The sequence below is a fragment of the Dermacentor variabilis genome, chromosome 7 (genome assembly GCF_050947875.1).
Source record: "Dermacentor variabilis isolate Ectoservices chromosome 7, ASM5094787v1, whole genome shotgun sequence".
NCBI lineage: Eukaryota > Metazoa > Arthropoda > Arachnida > Ixodida > Ixodidae > Dermacentor > Dermacentor variabilis.
Genome location: NC_134574.1, coordinates 127,951,609 through 127,967,583, shown reverse-complemented (window position 1 = coordinate 127,967,583; position 15,975 = coordinate 127,951,609). Strand labels below are relative to the sequence as shown.

The 15,975-nt window shown below is 50.0% G+C and overlaps 1 protein-coding gene across 5 annotated transcripts in view; it reads left to right on the top strand.

Annotated features, from left to right (window-relative positions):
• Positions 1-15,975, top strand: part of LOC142587887 (uncharacterized) — a 171,857-nt gene that overhangs the window by 28,119 nt on the left and 127,763 nt on the right. The gene's annotated exons all lie outside the window — the stretch shown is intronic.

Sequence of the window (15,975 nt, the reverse complement as noted above, 5' to 3'; positions counted from 1 at the left end):
TCCAAGACCAACTTTGGGCCGTCCAGCGAGCCAAGGAAGCCGCACGGGAGCAGCAGCTCCCAGTGGCCATCTAGGCGGCCCCAGGCCCGGGCCTCCCAATCGCCGGATTCCAAATAAAGTTATCACACACACACACACACACACAGGAATGTGCGCCGATGAGTTTTGAGCATTGACGCGAGTACGAAGAAGACTGAGCACCAGTTAGCGGGAGTAGCAGCGAAGCGTTAGCGGTCCGTGATTTCTGGTGGACGTTGGAACGAACTTGAGCGACTGTCGGCGACCGTCACTAGACGCAAGTTACGAACGTCATTGAGTGCTGGTGAGCGTGAGTTAACGAGAGGTAACACGCGTGACGTGTTCGGTGTGCCTCTATACTTTGCGGTTGTGTCCTTGCGCTACGCCGTGTCATTGAGTGTAACGCGAGTACGGACAGTAGTGAGCAATAGTAAATGTGGACGAAAGCGAGCATGCCCGATTTCACGCACATTTACTTTGCTCTCGTGCGTTGGCGGGAACGTGTGGGTCCGAGCATGCGAGCGTAAATGAGTGCCGATGATTGTCAGTGCACGTTATTGTGAGCGAGTGTAAAGCGTGAAAAAAAAAAAACTAATATTGGTGAGTGAGTTATGCGCGTATTGTGCTGACGTGTATTATACGTTCTGGCTTCGGTTCTCTGAGATTGCAATGTACTCCTCCTTTCACCGGTAAACGAATTATGTAAACGTGACCATTAGATGCTGTCGAGGTTCGTGGGGCCACCGCCAAATTTTGGGAGAACTGCGGCGTCCGCCGTATTTCTATGGCCCTGGTGGCCTCCTTTGACTAACGAGGACTACTGCCGTGGTCTATGTATACATCCCCTATCACATTTACTTACAACGAAGCTGTGTGTACCTAGAGAACTGCCGAAAGGCATTCAAAACATCCAAACCTATGCAACTAGCTGTTGTCATTATCTAATGCAGAGAGTGCCCTAAGCTTGCCGAACATGTTACGAGTAGGCGTGGCGTTCGCTCAGTGCTGTATACCTGCACGTTATTGGCGGCGGTCAGACAGCCCGGAGTGCGTGGTGCCCGATACTATAGAGAACGCGCCTTGCTGTACAAAGACAGTCACTGGTAGAACATTTGCGCGAGTTCATTGACCAACTTTTGTCTGGAAAGGTTCTTTGGGTACTTTGACCGGACACTGTCGTGGGCCCAAAAGACTCTCATCAAATTCCTGCGAGAGAGTGGTCTGGATTTAAGACTTTCAAGAGTCTTCGCTCGTTGAGATTCATTAACCACTATTTTCGTCCTAATCGTCAACACTCCTTTTTGTCTCTCTCTCTATACTCACGCTTCCCTTTCCCTACGCTGAGCAGCAAGTCAGAACTTTGATTCAGGCCGACCACTCAGCTTTTCTATAACGCTAAATCTCTCTCTCTCTCTCGACGTTCGCCCGTAAATGTCAAAATTTGTCCCTCCATAAAAAAAGACTAACAAGAAGGCTTAGCATAAGACAGCTTTTACTGTCTTATGCGAATAGCGTATTTCGAGTGCGATGTTTCCTCGCGTCTCCTACAAACCTGCGATTTCGTGCGCACTCCTATCCATTTCGCGTACTCTCCACACCGCCTCGGGTTTCCGGTTAGCCAAACCACCAAAGTGGGCGAAGTGCGCCTGTAACGTTCTAAAACAAATGCGCGACCGACGGCCGGATCGACCCCCTCTGTCTTCTATTGCAGCCCTCGGGTTCTAAACATTACGTCCCGACCGCACGCGAGCTTCTCGCGTGCCAAAGCCGCTCGTCGAAACGCCTCGCGCGTGGGTCACGTGTCAGTTCCTCGCATTCTGTCCTCGTGGCAGCTAGCGCTTTGAAACGTTATGTTCGAGTGCACTGCCTTCGGGATCGATTTGCTCGCACTTTCTGTCGGATGCCACCAGTGTTGGCAATGTCCTCGTAAATTGTTATCGCGTTAAAGATTCCTGCGTTTTGAGCGTGCATGCGAGCGCGCGTATGCTTTGCGGTTCCCCGCGCGTTTCCATGACAACGGTACACGTCGCACTGCTCCCGTCGCGCGCGGAAAGAGTCGTCGCCGCGCGCAAGCTGCCTCGAAAGAGGTTTGACGGAAACTAATGATCACGCGAGGTGTACTTGCAGAGACACTGAGTGCAGACAGCTTATCGCCCACCGGATGCGTCTCATTCACCCGACGCATTCTCGGGCGACGATGCAAAGGGAAGCGCTTTAAGAGAAAAGTCGGCGAGCACTTTTATGTGCCGAGGCGACGCACTTCGCTGGAACGGCGCCAAATGACTCGACCTGCGGTGTATACGCCGCGACACATTAAACGTGCTGTTTAAGCATGCCGCTGCGTGTATAGCTGTATAAACGGGTTTTGGTGAACGCCGCTGTATAGCAGTCGGCCTGCGTTTCCAATACTTCTATTCGAATGCACTACACAGTAAAAAAGAAAGCGCCTTTTCAAGGTGCACTGCAACGTAATTTACACCCCTGAAAGCAAAAATGGTGAAAATTGATCTATAACTCTTAGCCTTGCATCCAAAAATGGTGCGTGGGTTTGAGTTACCGATTTACACCCTTTTTTCGCTTTCAAATGTATAATATATTTAAGAGTGCGCTTCAATTTTTTAAATGTAATTTTTATTTTACAGACGCGTAAGTACTTTCCTAAACTGGTTGGAAACTTCAACGTGCGGTACGTCTCTTTCTACGTTTTCAAATAAAAGTAACGTGCTACGTGGCTTAAGTCCAAATATGTATCAATTTGTGAGTAACCTGCTGCACAATTGATATGTAAAATTGTGCGTACCTGAAGAGTAAGTGTTGAAAATCTTGTAGTTATTTTTCCAGCGTCGAATACGCCGACTCGCCTGTTGTCTCTTGCCAGCGAGCAGAACCGTACCTTTCCGTGGTTATCTGTAAGCAGCAACATTCATCAAACACCAGATTGTCTAAGACCTGTGCACCTCTTTCTTTACCGGAGGTTTCCACGAGGGCTCATTTTGTATATATGACCGCGTTACGTCGAACATGAGGTCGGCCGTTCGACTCCCTTGCGCGGCAGCCGCATTTTGATGGGGAGGGGGGGGGGGCGAAATGGCAAGAATGCTAGCCAGGTTAGTTTTAGGCGGCCGTTACAGATAGCCAGGTGTGGTCAAAATTATTCGATAACTCTTTGACACACTATTCTAGCTACAGAACGTTAAGACTACACTCAAGATAAATGCAGGTTGAACTTTATCGGTAAATTGCCCTTCTACAATACAAAAAAAAAAGGAAGGAACAAAAAAAACTGGTGGCGACGCTGCCTTGAATTTCTCGCAGCAGCTCGCCGTGACGTCACTACTTTGGACGCTGTCTACTCAGACCTGGTCAACTTTTTTCTCTCATAGGTATGCCGATGAGACTAATTCACATTCGAACAGAATCAGAGATAACTTAGAAAGTTTAGAAAACCGAACGTTCACAGCGCCACAACGACCCAATTACCAGTGCACCTCGAAATTGTGTGGACACAGCTATCCTATATGCGCCTACGTGGTTGTCTCGTTCCTACGTCCGTTGTTTTATTTGGCGCCTTCGTTGTAATTATCATATATATTCGCCCATGTTTATGGAGCAAAGCAAGACTGAATAGAATAAAAGAGGGATAGAGAGAGAGAGAGAGAGAGAGAGAGAGAGAAAAAAAATAAGGAATGAAAGATGTCGAGGCTGCGTTGCCCAGCGGTCGAGGGCGAGAAGTCAGCGGCACTTAGCATACGATGATTGGAATAGCGTTTGCACCCGGGCTATACATACACGCACGCACACTCTCTGTCGCGGCCTTCAGCGCCCCCCTGGTTGGGTGACCTTGCGCCCCCTCTCCCCCGAAGGTTAGGGCACGCAACCCGCCACCTTCGCGAAATGGCTTGCTCTGTACGACGTGCATTGCAAGGGGCCACGAGGTGCAGCAATGCTTGTTTATGCTTTTCTACGGAGGAACAGGATGAAGGTAGCTGGTTATAAATCTATACACTTTGTGAACACCTTCCTCCTCATTATTTGTAATCAAGAAATAGATAGATAGATAGATAGATAGATAGATATATAGATAGATAGATAGATAGATAGATAGATAGATAGATAGATAGATAGATAGATAGATAGATAGATAGATAGATAGATAGATAGATAGATAGATAGATAGATAGGTTTTGATATATCAAGATGTGTAGATATCTAGACCAATGTCTAGATGTTTAGGTATATAGACTAATGTCTAGATGTTTAGGTATATAGATTAATGTCTAGATGTTTAGGTATATAGATTAATGTCTATATGGTTGAACGGACATATAGAGTAAGAAGTACACTCTATTTAAAAACGGCTATTTGCGCGAGCCGTCGGCATTTTTACCGCGTTGTCATGCAACACATTGAAGTTCGGAAATTGCCTAGGAAAAACGGAGGACGACGTTTCTGAAATGGTATGGGGTTTATAATTGGTCATTTTGTTGATACATTTCATTGATTGGTTAAAGGGATTTAGCGTTCCAAGACGGCTAAAGATTTTTAACGTGACCTCGATGCGTGGGTCACGGGCGTTTCTGCATTTCACCCCCATCGAAATGCGGCCGGGATTCAATCCCGCGACCTCGTGCTTGGCAGCGCAACACCGTAGCCGCTATAAGCCACCGCGGTGGGTGGCATTCAATCCCTGTCACCATTTGTTTATGCGACTGGCATCGTTGAATAGTGTTGCACGTGCGCCATCTTTGACATGAGCCATGCCCTCTTGTCCATGCTCAGTGAGATATATATCAGATGGATGGATGGATGGAAAAGCTTTACTGACAGCCCTGAGATACGCGATTATCGCGCCCCCACGGTGGGACAGGCAGGCCGAGCCTGGCCGCCGCATCGTGGGGTATCAGGACGGCCCAGATCTGGACCCCGTAGTACGGGCTTCGCAGCTACTTATGCCGTCTTGACTGGGCTGCTTGATATGTGCTTCGTAACGAGGGTCCTCGCCAGAGCATATGTTCTAAGTTGGCTGAATCGCCGCACTAAGGGGCAGGTAATGCTAGTATATGTGTCTGGATAGATCGGGTGTAATAATAAATGTGGGTTGGGGTATATCCCCGTCTGCAAAAGTCTGAGAGTGGTTGTCTGCGCTTCGGTCAGTTCCTTGTGTGGGAGCGGGATAGACCCTCCTACTAAGGTAAAAGTGTTGCGTGACGTCGTTGTACGTGGTGGGAGAATCTCTATTGTAGGTTGTCGTGGGCTGGGGGGGGGGGGGGATCCTCCATGGGCACGAAACATGAGTCCTCGTGCCTTGGAGTGGGCCAGCTCATTTATATAGAGGCCGTAGACAAATAACTTACGTAAGAGCTAGCATACGGACTACAAGGTCACTGGAAAAAAAAATTACTCGCAGTTCTGACCTATACAAGCTGAAATTGACGAGTGAACTGGACACTTCGCCGACATGCCGAGTTTGTTCTGCGTATGCTCAATTTCAAGTTACTCATGGCAGAAGAAAATCAGCCTTATCATGATGTTGCAGTAAAGCGGCAAGCGAGGTTAGTTGGTGGAAGTTACCGTGGATGTTACCAGTTCGTGTATTTTTTACTCAGAGGAATAAAATATCAGTAGATATAACAGTACAATTAGAATCCAGAAAAAGAACACGCAAGCCTTACTTGTCGCTTACACATGTGGTACTATACGCGTACCCGCCGTGTCGCAAGCAAAACGCCTCTCGTCTGAGCCCCCCCTCCACCCCCACATATGTAGTTCAGCGGCCCCTTCTCCCTCCCGTTGCTCGTTGCGTTCGGGGCTCGCTCTCGCTGCCCGGCCGGGGCTGCGGCGCGGGGGCGGAGGTGTCGAAGGTCGCGGCCCCCCGGGGGTCGTGACCCCCTCGACCCGCGCCAGTGAGGAAGGAGTGCTGTACCGGGGCAGGGCTGACCTGCCGAGGGAAGGGGTCACGGTCGTGACAGCGCTTATCGCCAGGAATGCGTACTCGCGCGCGGGTATTGCCTCCCCCTCCCCTCTCTTCACCGGCCTGCGTGTTCTGGAATCGTTGTCCGGAGGGCCGAACTGCGGACGCCCGCGCTCGTGTTTCGTTGTGCCCATAGATCACGAACCGACGTACCGCATGAACGAAGCGCCACCGGCTGGTGGTGGCGGCGGTGGGGGGACCCCTTGCCACGTTGTTCTCCACCCGGGCCTTCGTTCACAGAACGCGGAGGAATCGCCCGCGAGAGACGACGTGCGGACGGTGGAAGGACGACGGCGCCGATACGTAGCTCGTGCGTGGGGCCGATTTTCGGCGAACGAAATTTACTTGATCGGTGCTCCGTGTTTGTCGTCGCCGTAGCCGTTGCGCGATGGCATGCAGGCCCGGAGCAAAATAGGTGTGCGTGGGCTGCTCTATTTGGCAGGGGAGGGGGGGGGGGGTACGGTGATGCATTGTTGTGGTTTTTGTCCACGTCATCTCCGTGCCTCTTTCTTGTTATATGCGCTTGCAGGTGATGCGTCTAGCGCGGTGTTCTTGTATTTTTTTTTAGTTCTTTTTTGGCTGGCCGGCATGTCGAGTATCCTTGATAAGGCTTGTAGATCGCCATCCTCCCCGCACGCTAAATTACATAGGGGAGAGTTGTCCTTTTCGTTTTCGTGACTGGCCGGCACAGTCACGTTTACGAGCGAATTCCGAACTCTCGATGCTTGTATATAGTGTAGATCACGCTTTTGTTGTTCGTATGTAGGCACGGACGCGACTTTTCAAGTCAGTCCTGATAGGTGAGATGTGACTGCCGAAACCCCTTCTGCTCGAAGCATTTTATAGATAGGATGCAGGGAATGAAGTCGGGAAGCTGCGGTGGCACTGCCGTGAATTTCTGTGCAGGTAAAAAAAATGGATTTGCCGTATTCCGTCTCCTATAGCTGTGCTTCTAGTTGTCCATTAATTTAGCTTTGATCAGCTATCTGCTAGTCTCTTCTTTTGCCCAGATGGTAGAGAAACAACCCCGGAAAGACGCTGATCCTGGGTTCGAACCCCGGACCATGATGAAGTTTTCTCGAACTGCGAAGCTTTATTTATGAGAAACTCGCATGAATGAGTTTCCTTTGTAGCTTTGTACTGCGGCCGTGTAGATGACAATTTTTTTCCCGCTCAGAAAAAAAAAAAGAGAAAAGAACGAAAGACTAGAGAAAGCCACCGACAAGGCTTATTTGCGACAATTTTCTCTGAAGGCAAAACGAGCAGACGTGGCCAAATTTTTTAACACTCACTCGTCAAATTTTATTGCTGAAATCCCCCAGTAGACGAAGCAGAAGTGTCGACAAAGCCATCTGCTCTGCACTTCTTGCATGCATTATGTTTCCTTGCTCATTTATAAATATGAAGAGCTTGTTTGCGCGCATGACAACGTTTTCGATGCTTCTTCAACAGACGAATGTTGAGTAGTCTGTATGCGCGAACGATCTCCCTTGCGTGATTGAAAACCTGGGAGAATTACGTGCCTCTATGCTTACCGCCCTCACAGTTGCGTCGGAATACTTTCAACACGTATTTAGGAGCGAAATTCACTGTCATTTGGCTAAGGCTGTTGTTTCGAGACGCGCAGTTACAGAAGAGTAATGCGATTGAGTTATAAATGAGAAATGAACGCCGTTTCGTTTCTTTCTTTTTTTTTTCTTTTTTTTTGCGGTTTCGGCGGCACCAGATGTGCACGTGTATTGATTATAGCCTCCTCCTTCGGGCCCGCGTGTCTGACCTGGCATCTTGAAGACGATCACTCACCGGTTTGTTCAACTCTTTAAATATACCAAAGACATAAAGCTTACCTTGTTTACGAACAAAAAATAATGTTGCCGCGGTGATAAGGATGAGACGAAAGATGAGTCAAACCAAAGGTCAATAAACCTACTTATTTGATGCTTTCGCAAATGCTGCCAGCGAGCGCTACGGGCGTTTCCGGAACGATTGATTACCCTACAAAGTTATAAACTGACTTGAAATAAATAGAGACGATAATGACGTTCATAACAAGGTGTTTGTTTTCAACGGCTCTTCGTTTTAGGCATGTTTCTTCCCTACTTTAAGTCTTCGTCATCCAAGATGCCTTTTATCGAGACGTTTACCATCGTAAAATGCGGCCATTTTTCCTTGTCCCTTGCCAGGTTCCTCGTCCATAAAGGTTTCTTCACATCAAAGCGCACTTGTTATTGATGCGGGCTGTCAGCGGCACTTTGCTCGGACGTCTTCCACGGCGCCGTTTTTGCTTTTCGTACTCTAAACAGCGCCCAAAAGCGCACGCTCCATTTTCGGCTTTCCTTAATTCGTCGTCATTACGCACGACCTTGCGGTACCACCTGATCGATCAGTCTGGGTATCAGACCTCGCGTACTCGGCCACTGTATGTACACTCGACAAAAACAACAAAAAAAAAAGTGCCGGAAACGTGACGTCAGGGTGATCCGCGAGATTGAGCACACGGGAAAGCTGTGAGGCAACTCTCGACTGAATTGAGACAGTTTAGCCACGACCACGTATACATACATATACGCCACGGGCGTGTGTCACGATTTTGCCCTCCTTGACATCTGCGCATAGCCTGTTGTAGCGTTCTCTTTTGTTTTTTCCACATAAACAGCAAACTTTATCCACAAACACACACGCGCGCGCGCTCTGCGCAAACGTGGCACGGCGTAACTTGCCCCCTTCTGGTGACCTTCTGCATAGGGTGCACACGCCAAGGTCAACCAGGGAGTGTGCACCTAATTTCGTATGCCCATACTTCGTAGTTTCTTGTCCTATGCTTAGCTTTGTTTACCCAAAGAGGCGTTCTTTCTTCTTTACTTAAAAAAAAAAAAAGTCTTGACGGGAACGAAGGTATAAGCTATATATGGCGGTATAAGTGGGGGCCTGGAAGTTTGGGGAGGGGGGCGGTAGGCTGCAGAGAGACGGCGGTGTATAAATTTTTTCTTCGCCCAACCTTGACATTTATGCATTACTCCAGGCGTCGCCATCGCGTTGGAGCTGCGGGTGTACGTAGCGTTGGTGGTCGCTGCCTCGCAGGGCGTGGGTCACTTCATTTTTTTTTTTTTTTTTGGAGATCGCTGACACGGGCTTGATGGATTGAGGTGAAACGCCCTCACTCCTTCCTTTCTACTGCGTGCTCTCGTTGTCTTTCTGAATTCTTCCTGTTAATTTTTTGTTTTTTTTTCTGTCTTCTCCTGCTTCTTGTCGGTGCGATATGTGCGAGGCGTTTCTTGCCCGTTTTGTTCGTGGCTAGACTCTCCGAACGAGGCCTTGCGTTTCAAGGACAATAGGGGAAACGTAAATGCATCTGCTATGGTGACTAGTAAGGGACGGTTAGGATATTGGTGGAACAACAACAACAAAGAACGTAAAGGATAACCGGCGGTGAAGCGAACTTATATGCTTATGCCAAGCGCATATTGAATGATGGAAATGTACCAAAAACGTAAATAACCTTGGTGGTATGTGCAATGAGCCTGTTTTGAAGCGAATGGTGATATGGCAATGCGTTTTACTTACGATTGCGCTTGAAGGTACTACTTTTGCATAGCTGGCAGTCTCTGCTATTCGTAGAAATGCGAGATTATGCGATGCATTCAATGACTTCGCAGGGAGCGTACGTCAGGAAACATTTCTCTATTTTAGAACTACTTTCCTTAACGTATTCGAATGAGGCGTATTGTTCCCGACGACAGTACGGTTCAGACTTGAAGGGAGCGCTCGGTTGGTATTGCGCCATCGATTACAGCTGAGATATGCCATGAATTACTGCCAGGCTATATTTTTCTACGTAAAGGTGTTCGCAATGCTCCACGGCAGCCTATTTGCCCGATGAACTTGAAGAAATACAGCAGTTATATTGGTTTTATAGAGCGAATTACGGGAACCCCGATATCGGATATGCGCCTTTCGCAGGCGGTGTTTGGATCGGACTGCTGGTACGATCTGTTGGGAACTCGGCGCTGACGCCCGTGGTTGTACCTGGGTCGCAAGCCCCAAGGGTAGCGTTGGCCTGGCGGCCTGGGGTACAACTGCAAGCATCCGAAGGTCCCGGCAAAGCATGAGTCGACTGGTAACAACGAAACAACTTGTTTATTTTAACATCGCAAAGAGTTGGCGGTCAGGTTGACCGAAGTAGAGAGACGGGAGAGCACTTTACTCAGCAGAAGAAATCGGAGCCCCCCTCTTGGCGTCCGGGGGCAGCTGTTTTTATACTCTCGCAGTTGAGGGCAAGAAGGAACCCCTCAAAAGACGAGCACGTGAATGTACAATGGGCTAATGGTGACGCACACTGTCGTAGCGATGCCGTAGCACCATGTCGAGCACGATCTCGTAGCACCCTGTCGTGGCGCTGCCGGTCGGACACAATGACTGTAATGAGAGGATGGTCCCTGCTTTGGCATCGCCTGTTTCGGGCATAATGACTGGAACGAGATCCCTGCTTTGGCATCGCCTGTTTCGGGCCCAATAACTGGAATGAGATCCCTGCTTTGGCATCGCCTGTTTCGGGCACAATGACTGGAACGAGATCCCTGCTTTGGCATCGCCTGTTTCGGGCCCAATAACTGGAATGAGATCCCTGCTTTGGCATCGCCTGCTTCGGGCACAATGACTGGAATGCGAGGATGATCCCTAGGCGGTCGCATCGCCGCAGTCGCGCCTGGAAACACCTGGCGATGAGTGTTGCGGCGACGACGATCGGGCCAAAATGTCTGCCGCCCCGCCGCAGTCGCGCCGGCAAAACCACGTGTCGCAGGCGAAACGCAACAGACCGCCCCGCCGGGGGAAGGAGATCCCGATGGACAGGGGACTGCATCCGCTGTCCGGAGGGATGTCGCTCGATGATGCTCATAACCGAAGTCGGGCGTCCCTTGACGTTTCTTGAGCGCAGCGCACAGAGAAGGCCTCGTTCTCTCGTTCAGGTTCGCACGGGACACTGCAAAGTGACTTCGGGAGAGTTCACATTTTTGTTCTCGTTCCCGGCAAGCGTTAGAACTACGCTGAAACTCAACCGCTCAGTCAGCAAGCACGGCACAACCCTCACTAAGCCCTGCCAGGCTCTTTCCCCTTTTTATACCACTGCCTAGTTCCCTACAGTAGTCTAGCATCACTCAGAACGCGTCCACAAATTGAAAAATTGCACTAGAAAGCATATCATCACTTTGAAACACTAAACAAAAGCAATATGTTAAAAAAAAATCCTGCCTCAGGAAGAAAAACATCAGTAACAAACAATTTTGAGGCTGATTCCTACGTTAGGGGCTTCGACTTAAGCCATCGGCGTTACCGTTGAGACTCCCCTTTTTGTAACGCACCTCAAAGGAATATTGTTGTAAAGCGAGGCTCCAGCGCAGGAGGCGGCCATTTTTGGGAGAGATGGTCTGCAGCCATTGGAGAGGGCAGTGATCCGTCTCAATGATAAACCTCGAGCCGGCTAGATAGCATGACAATTTCTGAACGGCCCACACGAGACATGCACACTCTTTCTCGGTGGCGCTATACGCCTGCTCACGACTGGTCAGCTTACGACTAGCATACAGGACGGGGTGTTCTACTTCTCCATTTTCCCGTTGGCACAGTACAACGCCCATGCCTCGCTCACTAGCATCGCACTGAACAACGAACCCTTTTGTATAGTCTGGCGATCGTAGCACAGGCTGGCTTGTTAGGGCACTCTTTAGGGCGCTAAAAGCTCTTTCCTTTGTCTCGTCCCAGACGACTGTTTGAGGCTCTGTTTTTCTTAGAGCATCCGTCAGGGGAGCCGCGATATCAGAGTACCTAGGGATGTACCTCTGATAGTAGCCGGCGACACCCAAGAACGACCGAATATCGGTCTTGGTGCGCGGTTGCGGAAAGTCTCGCACAGCGGCCACTTTTATTTCAGAGGGGCGGCGACGACCCTGACCAATCACGTGACCGAGGTAGACAACCTCGGCCTGTGCTAACTGGCACTTAGGAGCCTTGACTGTCAAGCCTGCTTCGCGCAGGCGGGTTAGCACTGCCCGCAAGTGTGCCATATGCTCAGACCAGGATGCGGAGAATATCGCTACGTCGTCTAGATACGGTAAAGCGAATTCTTGCTGTCCCCGCAACACTTTATCCATGAGACTTGAAAAACAGTATGGCGCGTTCTTCAAACCAAAACTCAACACTTTAGGACGGAATGTTCCCATTGGTGAAATGAACGCCGCATACCTACTAGCCTCTTCTGTAAGTGGAACCTGCCAATAACCCCTGACAAGATCTAGGGTGGAAATAAACTGAGCGCTACTAACTTTCTCAAGGCGCTCCTCGATGTCAGGGATCGGATAAATTTGATCCTTAGTGATGGAATTAAGCCTGCGGTAGTCGACGCAAGGACGAGGTTCCTTGCCCGGTACCTCAACTAAAATCAAAGGGGAGGTATAATCACTCTCACCTGCCTCAATAACACCGAGCTGTAGCATTTTCTTTACCTCAGCCTCCATAATATCGCTCTGGCGGGGTGACACCCGATACGCCTTGGATCGTACTGGCTCTGTGGAGGTAAGTTCTATATCATGAGTAAGTACAGAAGTCCTACCAGGCCTCTCAGAGAACAGACCTTGAAACTCTTGTAATAGCTGGTGTAGTTCGGTTTTCTGCTCGGGCGACAGCGGTGCTTTACTGATAAGGTCACTAATGACTTGACCGGTGTCTTCCCTGTTCGTCACTGAGCCTAGTCCTGGAAGCTCGACCGGAAGCTCTTCAGGAACGTTTACCATCATGCACACCACTGCTTCCCTTTGTCTATAAGGTTTGAGCAGATTACAGTGGTAAACTTGCTGTGCTTTCCGCTTTCCTGGCAGACTTACCACGTAGTTAACGTCCAATAGTTTCTGAACAATTCGTGCTGGGCCCTCCCACTGCACGTCTAGTTTGTTGTTTAGCGATGTGCGCAATATCATGACCTCATCGCCAACCTCAAAACGACGGGCCCTGGCTGTCCGATCATAATAAACCTTGGCCCTCTGCTGGGCCTTTGTCATTGCTTCACCTGACAACTCCTGTGCCCTTCTTAAGCGTTCGAGGAGCTTAAGTACGTACTCCACCACGACTGGGTCGTCGCCCCTACCTTCCCATGATTCTCGAAGCATGCGAAGCGGAGATCGAAGCGAGCGACCGTACACCAGTTCAGCTGGCGAAAACCCCGTAGCCGCATGCGGCGCGGTCCTTAAAGCAAACATCACCCCAGGCAGACACAGCTCCCAGTCAGTTCGATGTTCAAAACACAACGCTCTCAACACGCGCTTCATGACGGAGTGGAGCTTCTCAACGGAATTCGACTGTGGGTGGTACACTGAGCTGTGTAACAGCTTTACCCCACACCTTTCGAGAAAAGTTGTCGTCAAAGCGCTAGTAAACACTGTGCCCTGATCTGATTGGATTTCCGCAGGGAAACCAACTCGCGCAAATATGGACAGTAGTGCATTAACTATCTCAACTGAGCTGAGTTCTTTAAGCGGCACTGCTTCAGGGAACTTTGTCGCTGGGCAGATCACAGTCAAAATGTGTCTGTACCCCGTGGCTGTTACCGGCAGAGGTCCCACTGTATCAATAACGAGCCGTCTAAAAGGCTCCGTAATGATAGGTACCAATTTCAACGGCGCCCTTGATTTGTCCCCTGGTTTGCCCACCCGCTGACAAGTGTCACATGTCCTCACGAAATGGTCTGCGTCCCGAAAACACCCTGGCCAATAGTACTCTTGCAAGAGACGGTCCTTAGTTTTCTTAACTCCTAGGTGTCCGGACCACGAACCCCCGTGTGACAAGCGCAACAGATCCTGACGATAGCATTGAGGCACGACCAGCTGATCGAACTCCACTCCTCTTCGGTCTAGATACTTCCGGTACAGGACTCCACCTCTTTCCACAAAACGCGCAGTTTTCCTGGCGATACCTTCTTTGACATTGCAGCGCACGTTTTCCAGGCTGCCATCCTTTTTTTGCTCGGCTATCAAAGCCGACCGGCTGACTTTTAGCAACCTATCAAGTCCGTCTGACGTAGGCGCGATGAGCAAATCTGTAGATAGCTCTTCTAACTTTCCCGTGTCGGGCGGTTCCTCTCCAGTATCTGGCGCCTTCAACGCTACAGACTCAATTTTATTCAGTTCGGGCGTGCTCGGAATATCAGCTTGCTGCGCCTCTGACCCTTTTTCGTTGTTTGATAACGTCGGCCCCGCAACTACCGCCTTTGCAGCGAGCTCCCGAACCTTCGATCTGGTTAAGGCCTGAACACTAGCTTCACCAAACAAAAGCCCCTTCTCGCGCAGGAGGTGATCGGACCTGTTTGAAAATAGGTACGGGTACTGGGTTGGCAGCATAGATGACACTGCCGCCTCCGTCTCAAGCGCTCCGAAAGGTCCTTCAATAAGCACTTTTGCTACCGGCAGACACACGCTATGAGCTTCCACGGCTTGCTTGATCCATGCGCACTCGCCCGTGAACATATGGGGTTCTACATAAGACGGGTGAACTACATCCATCGTAGCTGCAGAATCGCGAAGCACTCGGCACTCTTTCCCGTTCACGAGGAGGTCTCGCATGTAAGGCTCGAGAAGCTTCATGTTCTCGTCAGTGCTGCCTATTGAAAAAAACACAACTTTTGGTGTTGTTTCCGGACACTGCGCCGAAAAGTGACCCGGCTTCTGGCACGTATAACAAACGCCCGCTCGCCTCATCTCGAACCGCTTTCTGCGTTCGGCTTCGGCTGCCGCCGTCTCCTTAGGTTCGGTCGCACTGCTTCCACTCGCATCCGCACTACGCGTGTTCCCCTTTGCTCTCATGGGTGTGAACTTCGGCCTCTCAAACTTCGAGCCAAATTCACCCTTTTGACCGTCCTTAGCTCCGCGAGCCCGACGCGTCACAAACTCCTCGGCTAGCTCAGCGGCTCTAGCCACCGTACTCACGTCTGGCCTATCCAAGACCCAGTATCGCACGTTCTCAGGTAACCGACTATAAAACTGTTCTAGCCCGAAGCACTGCAGAACTTTATCGTGGTCACCAAACGCTTTCTCTTCTTTGAGCCACTCCTGCATGTTCGACATAAGCCTATACGCAAACTCTGTATATGACTCACTTCTGCCTTTCTCATTTTCCCGAAACTTCCGACGGAACGCCTCCGCAGACAGCCGGTACTTTTTTAGAAGACTCGATTTCACTGTGTCGAAATCCTCTGCCTCCTCTCTATCCAAGCGAGCGACTACGTCGGCCGCCTCGCCGGGTAACAAAGTGAGCAAGCGCTGTGGCCACGTTTCCCGAGAGAACCCCTGCTTCTCGCACGTTCGCTCAAAGTTAACCAGGAACAAACCAATGTCCTCTCCAAGCTTAAACGGCCGCATTAGGTCAGTCATTTTGAACAATACGCGTTCTCCTGCACCGTGTGCCTGACTTCCATTACGAGCGCGTTCCATCTCTATCTCGAGACGCTTCATTTCCAAAGCGTGTTGATGGTCACGCTCTTCTTTTTCTTTCTCTTTTTGTTCTTTAAGTTCACGCTCCTGTCTTTTTGCAGTCTCCCTCTCTTCAATAGTCTCAAGGCATTCCGACAGCTCGTCATCCTCAGCCTCTAACTCAAGAATAGCCTTTAGCAGTTCAGGTTTTCTTAGTTTGTCTGAGACATCCAGACCCAACTCTCTTGCAAGCTCCAACAATTTCGGTTTGCGCAACGACTTCAAATCCATGGCTGCTCTGAATGCTGCTTTCTCTACTGCTTACTATTGTCTTGCCGCAAACTAACCCGGCAGCAACGACAACCACAATTACCAGCTCTGTTTCTAACACTAACAAAAGCCTGGCAAAGCTCAGAAGAAGAAAGTCCCGCACTCACCAAACCTCGCAGGCAGGAATTCCGCGCAGTCGTTCCGCTGCAGGCAACCAGTCGTCACACAGGGCTCGTTGCACTGCTCCCGGATCGTCGTTGA